A 12991-nucleotide genomic window follows, 5' to 3' on the forward strand; every position below is an offset into this window, starting at 1 on the left:
CCCTTTGTTTGGACCCAATCCTCTTGTGATTAGTCGATATTCTTCTTGAGTATAATCATTATCGAGTTGATCAAATTTTGGTAGTGTCGTACGAGCACTAATGCCTTGAATAAAGGATTCCCAACTGGATGGTTATCACTTAAGTGCTATTAGAGATAGCTCCATATCATCTATATTATTCCCAATAGTTGACAATTGGTCTTTTAATTCTGAAATCCTCATGAAATAGGATGTGATTGTTTCTCCTTTGTTCATGTAGATATGCATTAATTTTTGTTTTAAAGTGAGTAATTTGCTTGCATTATTTATTTCATATGAGTTTTGAATGTTCTTGAACATATCAGAAGTTGTAGTTAGTTTTGAGATGGTTGGGAGAATGTAATCTTTAACAACATTAATTATGATTATCTTAGCCTTGTTGTGTCTTTTCCAAGTTGTTTTGTCTGGCTCGTTTTCGTGAATCTTAGTATCTTCTTCTATGTATGCATCTAGTTCGAGTTATTTAAGAATTGTTGTTATTCAAATTCTCCATGAGATGAAGTTGGATGTGCGTTTGAATCTATCCTCCACTCTTACACTGTTCACCATAATTGATTTTACTTTGATTCTGAGTGCAGGTCTGAATTTTTTTAGAAAAGTGGTGTCACTATTTTATTATTTCTCTACCAACGTGGCTCTAATACCATGTTAAGGAATTTAGATCAGAGATAGAGAATACAATAGTATGGTAATATGTAGTGAGGATAAACTTTAATAAAATCATTGCAATGAATATGTTTTTACCTCTGATGTGTATATATATAACACTCTAACTATTAATCTTCTATGATAATATTGACAACTTGCTGGTTCGTGAAATTGCCATAGTTATTGGTTTCTGTTCACAGCAAGTGTCGATGCCTATAAATAAAAGGATGAAGATTCATGTCCACATAGGGGCATGACTTCTACATGGCTTATGCCACATAGAGTAATGACCCTTCATTCAATGTTGTTCTATATTACTTGCTTCAATCCGAATGAAGCTATATCCTTAACAATATCTACCATTCAACTATGCATATGCTTACATAGATATGAACATGATTGAAATAAACCCTTTAAATTAAGAAAATAATCAAGATCAATTACCAATAGGATCATGTTATGTTTGGAATAAGGAGTGAAGGAGAGAGAGGGATAGATACAGATGGGATGGAGAGATGGAGGGGGGAAGAGAGAGAGGGGGGTTAAGGAGATAGAAATAAGGGATGGAGGTAGAGAGGAGGCTAGAAATAAGATGGAGACAGAGATGGAGATAGAGGTGGAGAAGGATATAGCTATGTAGAGAAGGAGGGGGAGAGATAAGGAGAGGGGGGACAACTAGATAGATAGAGATGGAAGAGATAAATATAAATAGAGGGAGAGAGGGGGGACGATGTGAGAGATATAGAAAGAGACAGTAATAGTAAAATTAATAAGTTTATCATTCCATATTCTAGATCTCTCATTTTGGTACAAGCAACAGTAAGACGAAGTTTTAGAGATTCACTTTATATATGTCAAATGCATTTGCTTAAAGTTTATAAGTAATTTTCAACAAATCCATTTTGTCCTGTTTTTGCAATCATAGCAAGCCATGAGACGAAGATAGAAACTAGGTTCTTATTTGAAACTTATGACCAACTATCTCATGATGTTAGACATGTTGCTAGCTAAACATTTGGTTTTGATGACTCTTTTGTACATTCTCCTAAATTCCAAGCATGTATGATTCTTGAGTATATAGGAAAACAAATAAATGAATTAGTGAAGAACATTAACCCAGAATTGCATCCAGAAGTGTTTAAGGAATTACAAGATGAAGTAGATAAGGAAATGAAAGATATGATCCCTAAAAAGGGAAGAAGAATTTGGATAAAATGATATCACGAGAATTTGGAATGAAGCATGTCAATGACCTCAATTGTGTATATGCTAGCCAAAAGTAAGTTGAACATTTGTCACACCTGAATTTATTTCTAACCTCCAGAAAATCAAGGAGAGAGCACTTAGAGACTATAATCCACTTAAATAGAGCCTCACCACACCCAATGGCCATAGGTGTTTATTGAAGAGTGGGGAAAATGGGGTATCCTCTACGTGCATTCAAATATGTCAATCTTCTGAATATATTACGTGCTATGTTTTATTTTATTTGTTTTCTAATATTCTAGTTGCAATGTTCTGTGTCATCAAGTTGGTTAAATGAAATCAATATCATCAGGCTTTACAGTATTGTTTTCAAATTCCCTCTAGCACCGAGTAAATATTGTTGGCATATGTGTAGAACATGAAAACATGATGATTTTGTATGTTGTCATTGATGTCAATATGCTAAAGTATGAACTAGGATGTTGTTGTAAGCAAACTGGCAAGAGAACCGGTATGGTGATGTAAACCAGTATTTATGAAATGGTGAAGCAGTATTTTTGTTCAAGGTGAACTGGTATGTTGGGATGAGAACCGGTATATGGAAGTGTTGTATCGGGGTTTCATTTGGCATGACTATCGGTTGGTAGTCTTAGCCTCAGGGTTTCCGGTTGATGCATTCCAAGCTTGGGTGATTCAACCGATGACATCTTGTGATGAGTTAGCATTGTATGAAGACTAGTTAAGTGTTGCCATGTCAATATTGTGCACCTGAAGGATTTCCTTGAGTATCTTGCATGGAGAGTGATCCTATCTACCTTAGGAATGTGCGAAGTCTGTGTAAATGTTGGAGAGCGCTTTATGAGTTATCAGCTTCTTGCAGTGGCAAAGAGTGAATGTTGGAGAAAGTCTTGAGATCTGTTCAAGACTATTGTATTCGATGTAGTGTGATTAACGGTCAGGATTGAACCAACTGGATTGTAAAACCTAAATGTTTAGAGTTTAGGCTTTATGCTACCGACCTATCTGTTTCCTATAAGGTCGATGATGTTTTACACTTTGAAGTTGTTGGCAAATGTTATGTGTGTATCCAAGTGAAGAGATACTTGATTCTTGCCAGACCGGAGAAGTGTGTTGATACCTGTAAAGTGTGATTGCAAAAGAGGAGGAGCTAAAGTGGATCTGCCTTGGCATTAAGTGTTGTTATCATATTAGTGTACTACCTATTGACTTCTAGCCATTTCAGTAGTCGGAAAATCCCTTAACCTGGTAGCTTTAACAGGCTTTTGTATAAATCCTTTAACAGGGTGACTCAACTCAATGAGTTCTTCAAATCCTCTTGCGAGGTGACCTTTAACAGGGTTCTAACCTTTAACCTAGTATTTACCCATCCCTTAACCGGGTGATCCCTAAAAGGATTGGTTTCTAGTAAAACCTATTGTAAAAGTCTCTAACTGGACTAGGCTCCTAACAGAGTGGACTTCCAAAGAGTTCAAGAATAGCTTGTGGGTATTCATGCCCATCGTGGTTTTTCCCAGTTGGATTTCCACGTGAAAAATTAGTGTGTCATGTGTGATGTCTTTCATGTAATGGTTTAGTGTTTTATATCAGTGTGGTAAAACATGTTGAATTAGCAGTCATTATATTTCTGATGATAGATTACTTCTTTTTACATAAGGGTGAAGTGGAAATGAGGTATTAGATTGCATGGAAAGCTAAGGGCTACTGGTTTATGTCTTTCGCATTCTTACTATGTTTTTCCGTTCTTAATATGATTTAGACCGGTGTCAGTGCTTTCCAGTCAAGTGGTGTGTTTACAGTCAAACCGGTTCAGGGAAAGTGTTTTTGCCTATACTGATTCACCCCCCTCTCCGTACCAGTTTGGTACTAATTGTTCATCATTAACTTATCAATTGGTATCATAGTGTCTTCCAAGTCCTCTATGTTGTAAGCTTAACTGCTTGAGGAAAAGATCCTATTCTAATGATGAAGAGGGAAGGTCCAAAGTTCAATAGAGACAACTTTAAAATATGGAAGGACAAAATGAAGATATACATCAAAAGCATGGGTGCTCAACACTGGAGCTATGTTGAGAATGCTTATGTTAGCCCTACCAGTACTCTCAACGATGATCAAAAGAGAGAGATTTAGGAGAATGGGCAAGTCATGGAAGCCCTAATCAACAGTTTATCTGAAATTGAGTTTATTGATGTTCAGGATAAAGAGAATCTCAAAGAAGTATGGGATGCTCTTGAGAATATCTATGGTGGTGATGAGCATGTGAAACAAGCTAAGGAAGAGAGCCTTAGGGGAAAGTTTGAAGATATGCGAATGGTTGAAGGAGAGACTATTCAAAAATATGCAATAAGAGTCAAAATTGTTGTTGGACATATCAAGAGTGCAGGTGGTAAAATAGAAGATTCCACTATTGTTAGCAAAGTTTTGAGATCCTTATTACCGGTCTATGCAATAAGGGTTGTTGCTATTCAGGAGTTGAGGTCTATAGACAAGACAAAGGTATCCCTAGACTCCGTCATTGCAAAGTCGACCACATATGAGCTAAATAATTATGATGGCAGTATTCAGAAGACTGGATCAACCTTTAGAGCATCTGTTGCACCATCTAGAAAGGGCAAAGAAGCTAGTACCAGTGGTGAACCAAGACAAAGTAGAGAAATGGATGATGATGAGATCTTGATGGAATTTGAAGCTCTTCTTGCTAAGAGACTTCCTAAGGGAACTAGTAAATACAGAGGTAAGCTCCCTTTGAAATGCTTTTCTTGCAATAGGATAGGACACATTGTTGTAAACTATCCTAATGGTGATAATAAGGACAAACTAGAGAAGTTCAAGAAGTTCAAAGGAGGAAATAGGAGAAATTGTTTTGTGGCAGCTGATGAAGGTGTCACTGATGAGGAATTAGAAGATGAAGAAAGTGAAGACATTGTGTTTGTAGTAATTAAGGAAGATGTGTCAGACAAGAAGGCTCTTGTCTCCCGCTTTGATAATTACAATGAGTGGATTATTGACAGTGGCTGCTCTCACCATATGACTGGTGACCAGAGTAAGTTTCTATCTCTGGAAGAGTATGATGGCGGTGTGGTTTGTTTTGGTAATGATTCACCATGTATGGTAAAAGGAAGAGGGTCCATCTCTCTGAATGGAAAAACCAGTGCTGATAATGTGTATTGGGTAGATGGTCTCAGGAACAACCTTTTGAGTGTTGCCCAACTAAATGATAATGGACTCACTCTGGAATTCAGAGATAGAGTGTGTAAAATAAAAGGTAAGAGTGGTGAAATGATGGCCATCGGTATGAAAACCAAAGGTAACCTATTTCAGCTGAATGCAAACATCAGTACATGTCTAATAGCTAAGTTTGGTGATAGTTGGATATGGCATAGGAGACTCTACCATATAAACTTTGATAATATTGTGAAGGCCAATAAGATCAAGGTAGTTAGAGGATTGCCTATGCTAAGCAAACCGGAGAATCCTTTGTGCAGAGAGGGTCAACTAGGGAAAATGTCTTCCTCAACCTTCAAAGGTAAATCTTTCACTGTAGACAATTTACTTGATCTTGTACATACTAATTTGTGTGGTCCTATGAAAACTAGGAGTGTGCAGGGAGATAGGTATTTTATGATTCTTACTGATGATTGCTCAAGAATGATGTGGGTCACATTCTTGAAGGACAAGTCTAAAACCTTTGGAAAGTTCAAAGCCTTCAGAGCACTGGTTGAAAAAGAAAGCGGTAAGAGGATTAAGTGCCTAAGAACTGATCAAGGAAGTGAATTCACTTTCAGTGAATTCAATAAGTACTGTGAAGAGAATGACATCAAGAGGCAAATGTCTGTCCTACGGACTCCATAGAAAAATGTCCTAGCAGAGAGGAACAACCGGACTGTAGTTGAAGCAGTCAGAACAATGCTGATCCAAGGAAAAGTTGCTCACACTTTTTGGAGAGAGGCAGTGAGTATTGCAGTCTACACTATGAACCGGGCACTCATCAAGAGAGGTAAAGATAAAACTTCTTATGAGTATTGGACCAGTAAGACACCAGTGGTAAGCTACTTTAGAGTGTTTGATAGAAAATGTTATATCAAGAGGAGTGAACATCAGAGCAAGTTTGATGCAAAATGTGATGAAGGAATATTCCTATGGTATTCCACAAAGAGAAAAGATCTCAAATGTTTCAACAATAGGACTCAGAGAATTGTTGAAAGCATCAATGTTAGAGTTGATGAAACCTCTAAGAAACCTGAGGAAACCAATAGTGAGTAAGTAGGAGAGGAACCAATAGTAACCTTCTGGGAACTGGTTGCAAAATAGTCTAGCACCCGTAATAGTGCTCCTACTGGTTGCAAAATAGTCTAGCACCCGTAACAGTGCTCCTACACTAGTAGATGCTGATGCTGATGAAGATGAGGGTGAAGAAGAAAAGAAAGAGGAAATAACCAAGATCATTCCAAGGTATGTAAAGTTGAATCATGATCCAAAGAAGATCATAGGAGATAAGGATGCAGGAATTCTTACGAGAAGAAAGGGCAGAGAAAATTCTTGCATGATCTCTGAATTTGAGCCTAAAACATTTAAACAGGCACATAAAGATGAAGACTGGATCAAGGCAATGGAAGAGGAACTTAACCAGATAGAAAAGAATGGTACATGGTCTTTGGTACCCAGACCTGAGCATTAAAATGTCATCGGCACCAAATGGGTTTTCAGAAATAAGCTAAATGAAGATGGCACAGTGGTAAGATGTTGGCATTTGTGCCAAAGTGAAGCGGTGTGCTTGTTTAAGGTGAACCGATATATGGTTATGGGACCTGGCACATGGAAGCGTTGTATGACTATCGGTCGATAGTCTCAACTTAAGGGTTTCCGATCGAAGTGCTTCAAGCCTGTATGGCTCAACCGGTGATCTTTGTCTAATGAGTAAGCAGTTTAACAAAGAACAGATTGCGTTGCCATGTCAGCCTTGTGCGCGTGAAGGATCTTGCATGAAGAAGACTATCCCTATCGATAGCGGGAATGTGCGAAGTTTGTAAACGGTGAAAACGTGTGATGGATTATCAGCCGCCATGAAATCGGAGAATAATGAACAATGGAGAATGTCTTGAGATTTATTCAAGATCTGTTGCATTTAATACAGTATGATCAATGGTTAAGATTGAACTGTTTCAATTCCTTAACCTGACAGGTCTAGGGTTTCGGGTTTATGCTACTGACCTATCTATTGTCCTATGAGGTCGATGTTGTGATTCTTTCAGAGGTTGTTGGCAAAATTTGTGTGTGAGTATCCAAGAGAAGGGATATGAGATCCTTGCCAGACTAGAGGAGAGAAGTGATACCTACAGAGTGTAAGTGTAGAAGGTGAAGAGGAGCTTAAGCAGATCTACATTAGCATTGAGTGCTGTTATCAGATCATTGTAATACCTGTTGATCTCTAACCACCTCATCAGTTGGAAAATCCCCTAACAGGGTAGCCTTAACTGGCTTGTTGTAAATCCCTTAACAAGGTAACTCAAAGTTATTGAGATCTGGAAAGCTAGAGAGCTCTGGAAATCCTTTAGCTATTGAGTTCTTGAAATCCTCTAACAAGGTACCCTTAACATGATTTAACCCTTAACCGGGTATTGTAGTTATCCCTTAACCGAGTGATCTCTAATAGGATCGGTTCCTAGAAGAACCTTTTGTAATGTCTTTAATCGGACAAGGCTTCTAATAGAGCGGACTTCCAAAGAGTTCAAGAACAAGCTTGTGGGTATTCATCCGCACCGTGGTTTTTCCCAGTTGGGTTTCCACATGAAAAATATGTGTGTCATATGTGATGCTTTTATCTTGTGATGCTTTGTTATTGCCTGTTAAGCATATGATGGTTCTATGTTTTATGCCTATCAATAAAACATGTTGAGCTAGCTATTGTGAAGATATGATGATAGATTACCTGTTCATGCATAAGGGTGAAATGGTAGTGTAGTTTTGAGTTGAGTGGGAAACTCAATAATCGGTTTATGATTGTTTTCATTTGCTCTAAGTTTTACCAATTGCACTCTGTTTCAAACCGGTGTCACTGTTTGCCAGTCATTTAGAGTAATTGTTGCTGAACCAGTTTAGGTCTGTATTTTGTCTGTACTGATTCACCCCACTCTCTCAGTACCGGTTTGGTACTATTAGTTCATCATTGAGTTAACAATTGGTATCAGAGCATCCTCCAGGTCCTCTGTGTTATAACCTTAACCGCTTAGACAAATGATGAAGAGGGAAGGCCCAAAGTTTAATGGGGAAAATTTTGGTATATGGAAAGATAGGATGAAGATATTCATCAGAAGCATGGGTGCTCAACACTGGAGTTATGTTGAGAACATCTATGTTGTCCCTACCGGTACTCTCACCGATGACCAAAAGAGAGAGATACAAGAAAATGGGCAAGTCATGGAAGCTCTTATTAGTAGTCTATTTGACATTGAGTTTATTGATGTTCAGGACAAGGTAAATCCCAAAGTGGTATGGGATGCTCTTGAAAATATCTATGGTGGTGATGAACATGTAAAATAGGCTAAGGAAGAAAGCTTGAGAGGGAAGTTTGAAGATATGCGAATGGTTGAAGGTGAGACCATTCAGTAGTATGGAATAAGAATCAAAACAGTTGTTGGAGAAATTAAGAGTGCAAGTGGTAAAATAGAAGACTCCACCATGGTAAGCAAAGTCCTAAGATCCCTATTGCTGGTCTATGCAATACGGGTTGCTGCTATTCAGGAGCTGAGATCAATAGACAAGACTAAGGTATGCTTGGACTCCATCATACCAAAGTTGACATCCTATGAGCTAAATAGTTTTGATGGCAGTGTTCAAAAGACTGAATTAGCTTTCAGAGCTTTTGTTGTACCATCCAGGAAAGGAAAAGAAGCAAGCACTAGTGGTGAACCAAGACAGAGCAGAGTAATGGATGATGAGGAGTTTCTGATGGAATTTGAATCTCTACTTGCCAGGAAGCTTCCTAAAGGAACTGGTAAATACAAAGTTAAGCTACCTTTGAAATGCTTTTCTTGTAATCAAATAGGACATATTGCTATAAACTATCCTAATGGCTATATCAAGGACAAATCGGAAAGGTTCAGGAATTTCAAAGGAGGAAACCAAAGAAACTGTTTTGTGGTAGTTGATGAAGGTGTCACAGATGAAGAATCACAGGATGAAGAAAATGAAGATATTCTATTTGTTGCTGTCAAAGAAGATGTGTTAGACAAGAAGGCTCTTGTCTCCTGGTTTGATAATTCCAATGAGTGGATCATTGATAGTGGCTGTTCTCACCATATGACTGGTGACCGGAGCAAGTTTCTATCCTTGGAGGAGTATGATGGTCGTGTGGTTCGCTTTGGCAATGATGCACCATGCATGGTCAAAGGCAGAGGGTCCATCTCTCTGAATGGAAAGAGTAGTGTTGACAATGTGTACTAGGCTGATGGTCTTAGACACAACCTTCTGAGTGTTGCCCAGCTGAATGATAGTGGCCTCACTTTGGAATTCAAGAATGGATTTTGCAGAATCAAGGGAAAAGATGGTGAATTGGTGGCCACCGACATGCAGACAAAAGGTAATCTATTTCAGCTGAATACAAATATAAGCACATGTCTTATGGCCAAATTTGATGATAGCTGGATATGGCATAGGAGACTCTGTCATGTAAACTTTGATAGCATTGTAAAGGCTAGTAAGATCAAGGTAGTTAGAGGATTTCCAATGCTAAGCAAACCGGATAATACCTTGTGCAAAGAATGTCAATTGGGGAAAATGTCTTCCTCAACCGTTAAAGGTAAATCTTTCACTGCTAACAACTTGCTTGATCTTGTGCATATTAATTTGTGTGGTCCTATGAAAACTAGGAGTGTGCAAGGTGATAGGTACTTCATGATTCTCACTGATGACTACTCAAGAATGATATGGGTCACATTCTTGAAAGACAAGTCGGAAGCCTTTGTAAAGTTTAAAGCTTTCAGAGCATTAGTGGAGAAGGAAAGCGGTAAAAGGATCAAGTGTCTAAGAACTGATCAAGGAGGGGAGGGGGACTATGTGAGAGATATAGAAAGAGACAGTAATAGTAAAAGTAACATGTTTATCATTCCATATTCTAGATCTCTCGTTTTGGTACAAGAAAGGATAAAGTAAGAAAAAGTTGTAGAGATTCACTTTATATATGTCAAATACATTTTCTTAAAAGTTTATAAGTAATTTTCAACAAATCCATTTTGTGCAGTTTTTGCAATCATAGCAAGCCATGAGACGAAGATAGAAACTAGGTTCTTATTTGAAACTTCTAACCAACTATCTCATGATGTTAGACATGTTTCTAGCCAAATATTTGTTTTTCATGACTCTTTTGTTTATTCTCTTGAATTCCAAGCATGTATGATTATTGAGTATATATGAAAACAAATAAGAGAACTAGTGAAGAACATTAACCTAGAAATGCATCCACAAGTGTTTAAGGAATTACAAGACAAAGGAGATAAGGAAATGAAAGAGATGATCCCTCGAAAGGGAAGAAGATTATTGCAAGAAGAAGGGGTCCTAATCCTACCTAGATGGGATATTAGCTCAGCCATAGGTTTTGACAACTTAAGGAGAAATTAGAACACAAAAGTTAAATTGGGCCTTATATCCACCCTAATAATAAGTCTCCGTATACTTGGGCCTTATATCCACCATGTTAGAGGTCTCTCAATATTGTGGATCAAAGTCAAATATATGGATATCTTGTTCATAGATTAGAAGACATGAACCTTGTTGAGGCTGCACATGTGACACTTGATGAAACAAAATTTACAAAGGCTCATATTGAAAAACTAGTGAAAGAAAACACATGGTATAAGAGAGAAAATGAGCACTTGAGAGAAGAAAATGTGAAGTTTGGAGATAGATTTCCATCTTATTCAGGGAATTCTCCATTGCCAATAACTGATGCACCAGATCATGAGAAAAGACTAATGACGGTTACTTCAAAGAGGTCTTATTGTGTGCCAAGTATTGTCCTTATTAATGGAAAGCTGTTGAGAATGCAAGTGTTAAATTGAATAAAATGATTTCACAAGAATTTGGAATGAAGCATGTCAATGACCTCAATGGTGTATATGCTACCCAGAAGTAATTTGAACATTTGTCACAATTGAATTTATTTCTAACCTGCATGAAATGAAGGAGAGAGCACTTAGAGACTATACTCCACTTAAATAGAGCCTCGCCACACCCAAGGGCCATGGGTTTTTATTGAAGAGTTAGAAAAATGGGGCATCCTCTACGTGCATTCAAATATGTCAATCTTCTCAATATATATATATATATATATATATATATATATATATATATATATATATATATATATATATATATATATTATCGATAAAAGGCCGAGGCCAAAGAATTTTATTAATTTAAAAATAGATAGATTTACATTTACACCTCCATTCGGTGTGGGCACCGGTAGGAAATAATATGCTATGTTTTATTTTATTTGTTTTCTAATATTTTAGTTGCAATGTTTCGTGTCATCAAGTTGGTTAAATGAAATCCATATCATCAGGCTTTACAGTTTTGTTTTCAAATTCCCTCTAGCACTGAGTAAATATTTGTGCTTTATGAGAAATGTAAAGATTCTTTTAGCATATATTTAGTTACAAACGGAATCAATTAAAATTTTGCCAAGTGTGCCAATTGATCTGAAGCTTGTTGCTCCCTTGTATTATAAATAAGAAATCAAGATCATTGGCAAAGGTTCTAGAATAGACATTTGGATGGGTAGCTTGTATGTAGTCTAAGCTTGTTGCTCTCTTGCATTAAAATTGAGAAATTAAGATCATTGGCAAAGGTTCTAGGATAGACATTTGGATGGGTAGCTTGTATGTAGTCTAATATTGTTTTAATAATGGAATGAAATTTGCAAAAAAAGTTCATATCTATGATATTGTATCAATCATTTTGAAAATTTAATAAGAAGATGCTTTAGGATTATCTCTAACTTGTCTCATCTTATTTACATGAAGTAGTACATTAAGGATGTATTGGTTTGTCTTTGTACTCTTTGTGTGAATGTGTAATGCATTTCATAAGTTTCTTTAATAAGGAGAATTCATCTCTAAGGACATTGTAGTGAATATGAGTATATGTGTTGTGATCACTGAGTAGAATTGTGGGTGCATATCTAATTAAAATTTGTATAATGAATAAGTGTTGGGATTAGACGGTTGGATTTAAATCAATTCCGGATATAAAATATATATGTTATTTTACTCCATGGCCCTAGGAATCAAGCACCAATCTATCTTTGTTTCAGAAACATCTCAACTATGAAGATCTCTTTTAAATTTATTTTGTAGGATTAAATTTAGTTTAGGTTTTATTCCCAATTGTTAAGTTGTTGATGATAAACCAAGAATGCAACCACATTCTAAGATAATTAATCATTTCCTTGGTATAAGTTCATTGGAATATATCTGCTATATATGCAATACTGGCAAATTATCTATATGGAAACTTTGACTATTGCAAGTTATAGTCACTTAGGTTTAGTAGAGCCTAAAGAGTAGGAGATTACTCAATCCTCTAATTGAAATCTCATTCGTTGGCCACTAACCCAAGTGTTTGAAGATTGAAATTGACTATTTCGTAGGAAATCCTCAGGCAAACAAATGAAGTAACCAACGAGTAGTTTAGGGTTAGGACTTTCTATGAAATTGTAACCTAGTGATATATAGCTAGAAAAACCATCTTTAGTAAGCCTCGAATGAATTCATTTTATGTGGGTTACACTTGAATAGTCTTATGATCTATATAGGGGTTATTGAGGTAGCAAACTATTTTTTGTTCAATGACATTCTTCGGGGATAAGTCAACAAGTTGGGTTTGATTTTTGTTATAGTGTAATGATCCATTTTGTTCAAATTTAATATCTAATAAGGTATTACTCTAGGAATACCCTTATGAATCTAAGTTTAATTCAAAATGTAGGAGATATAACCCACTCTTATAGAGTTGGCCTCTAACCCTCCATGATCTATTGATGAGATGATTTCTTTTGTATGAATACAACCCTAAACTTACG

The sequence above is a fragment of the Cryptomeria japonica genome, chromosome 11 (genome assembly GCF_030272615.1).
Source record: "Cryptomeria japonica chromosome 11, Sugi_1.0, whole genome shotgun sequence".
NCBI classification, from domain to species: Eukaryota; Viridiplantae; Streptophyta; class Pinopsida; order Cupressales; family Cupressaceae; genus Cryptomeria; species Cryptomeria japonica.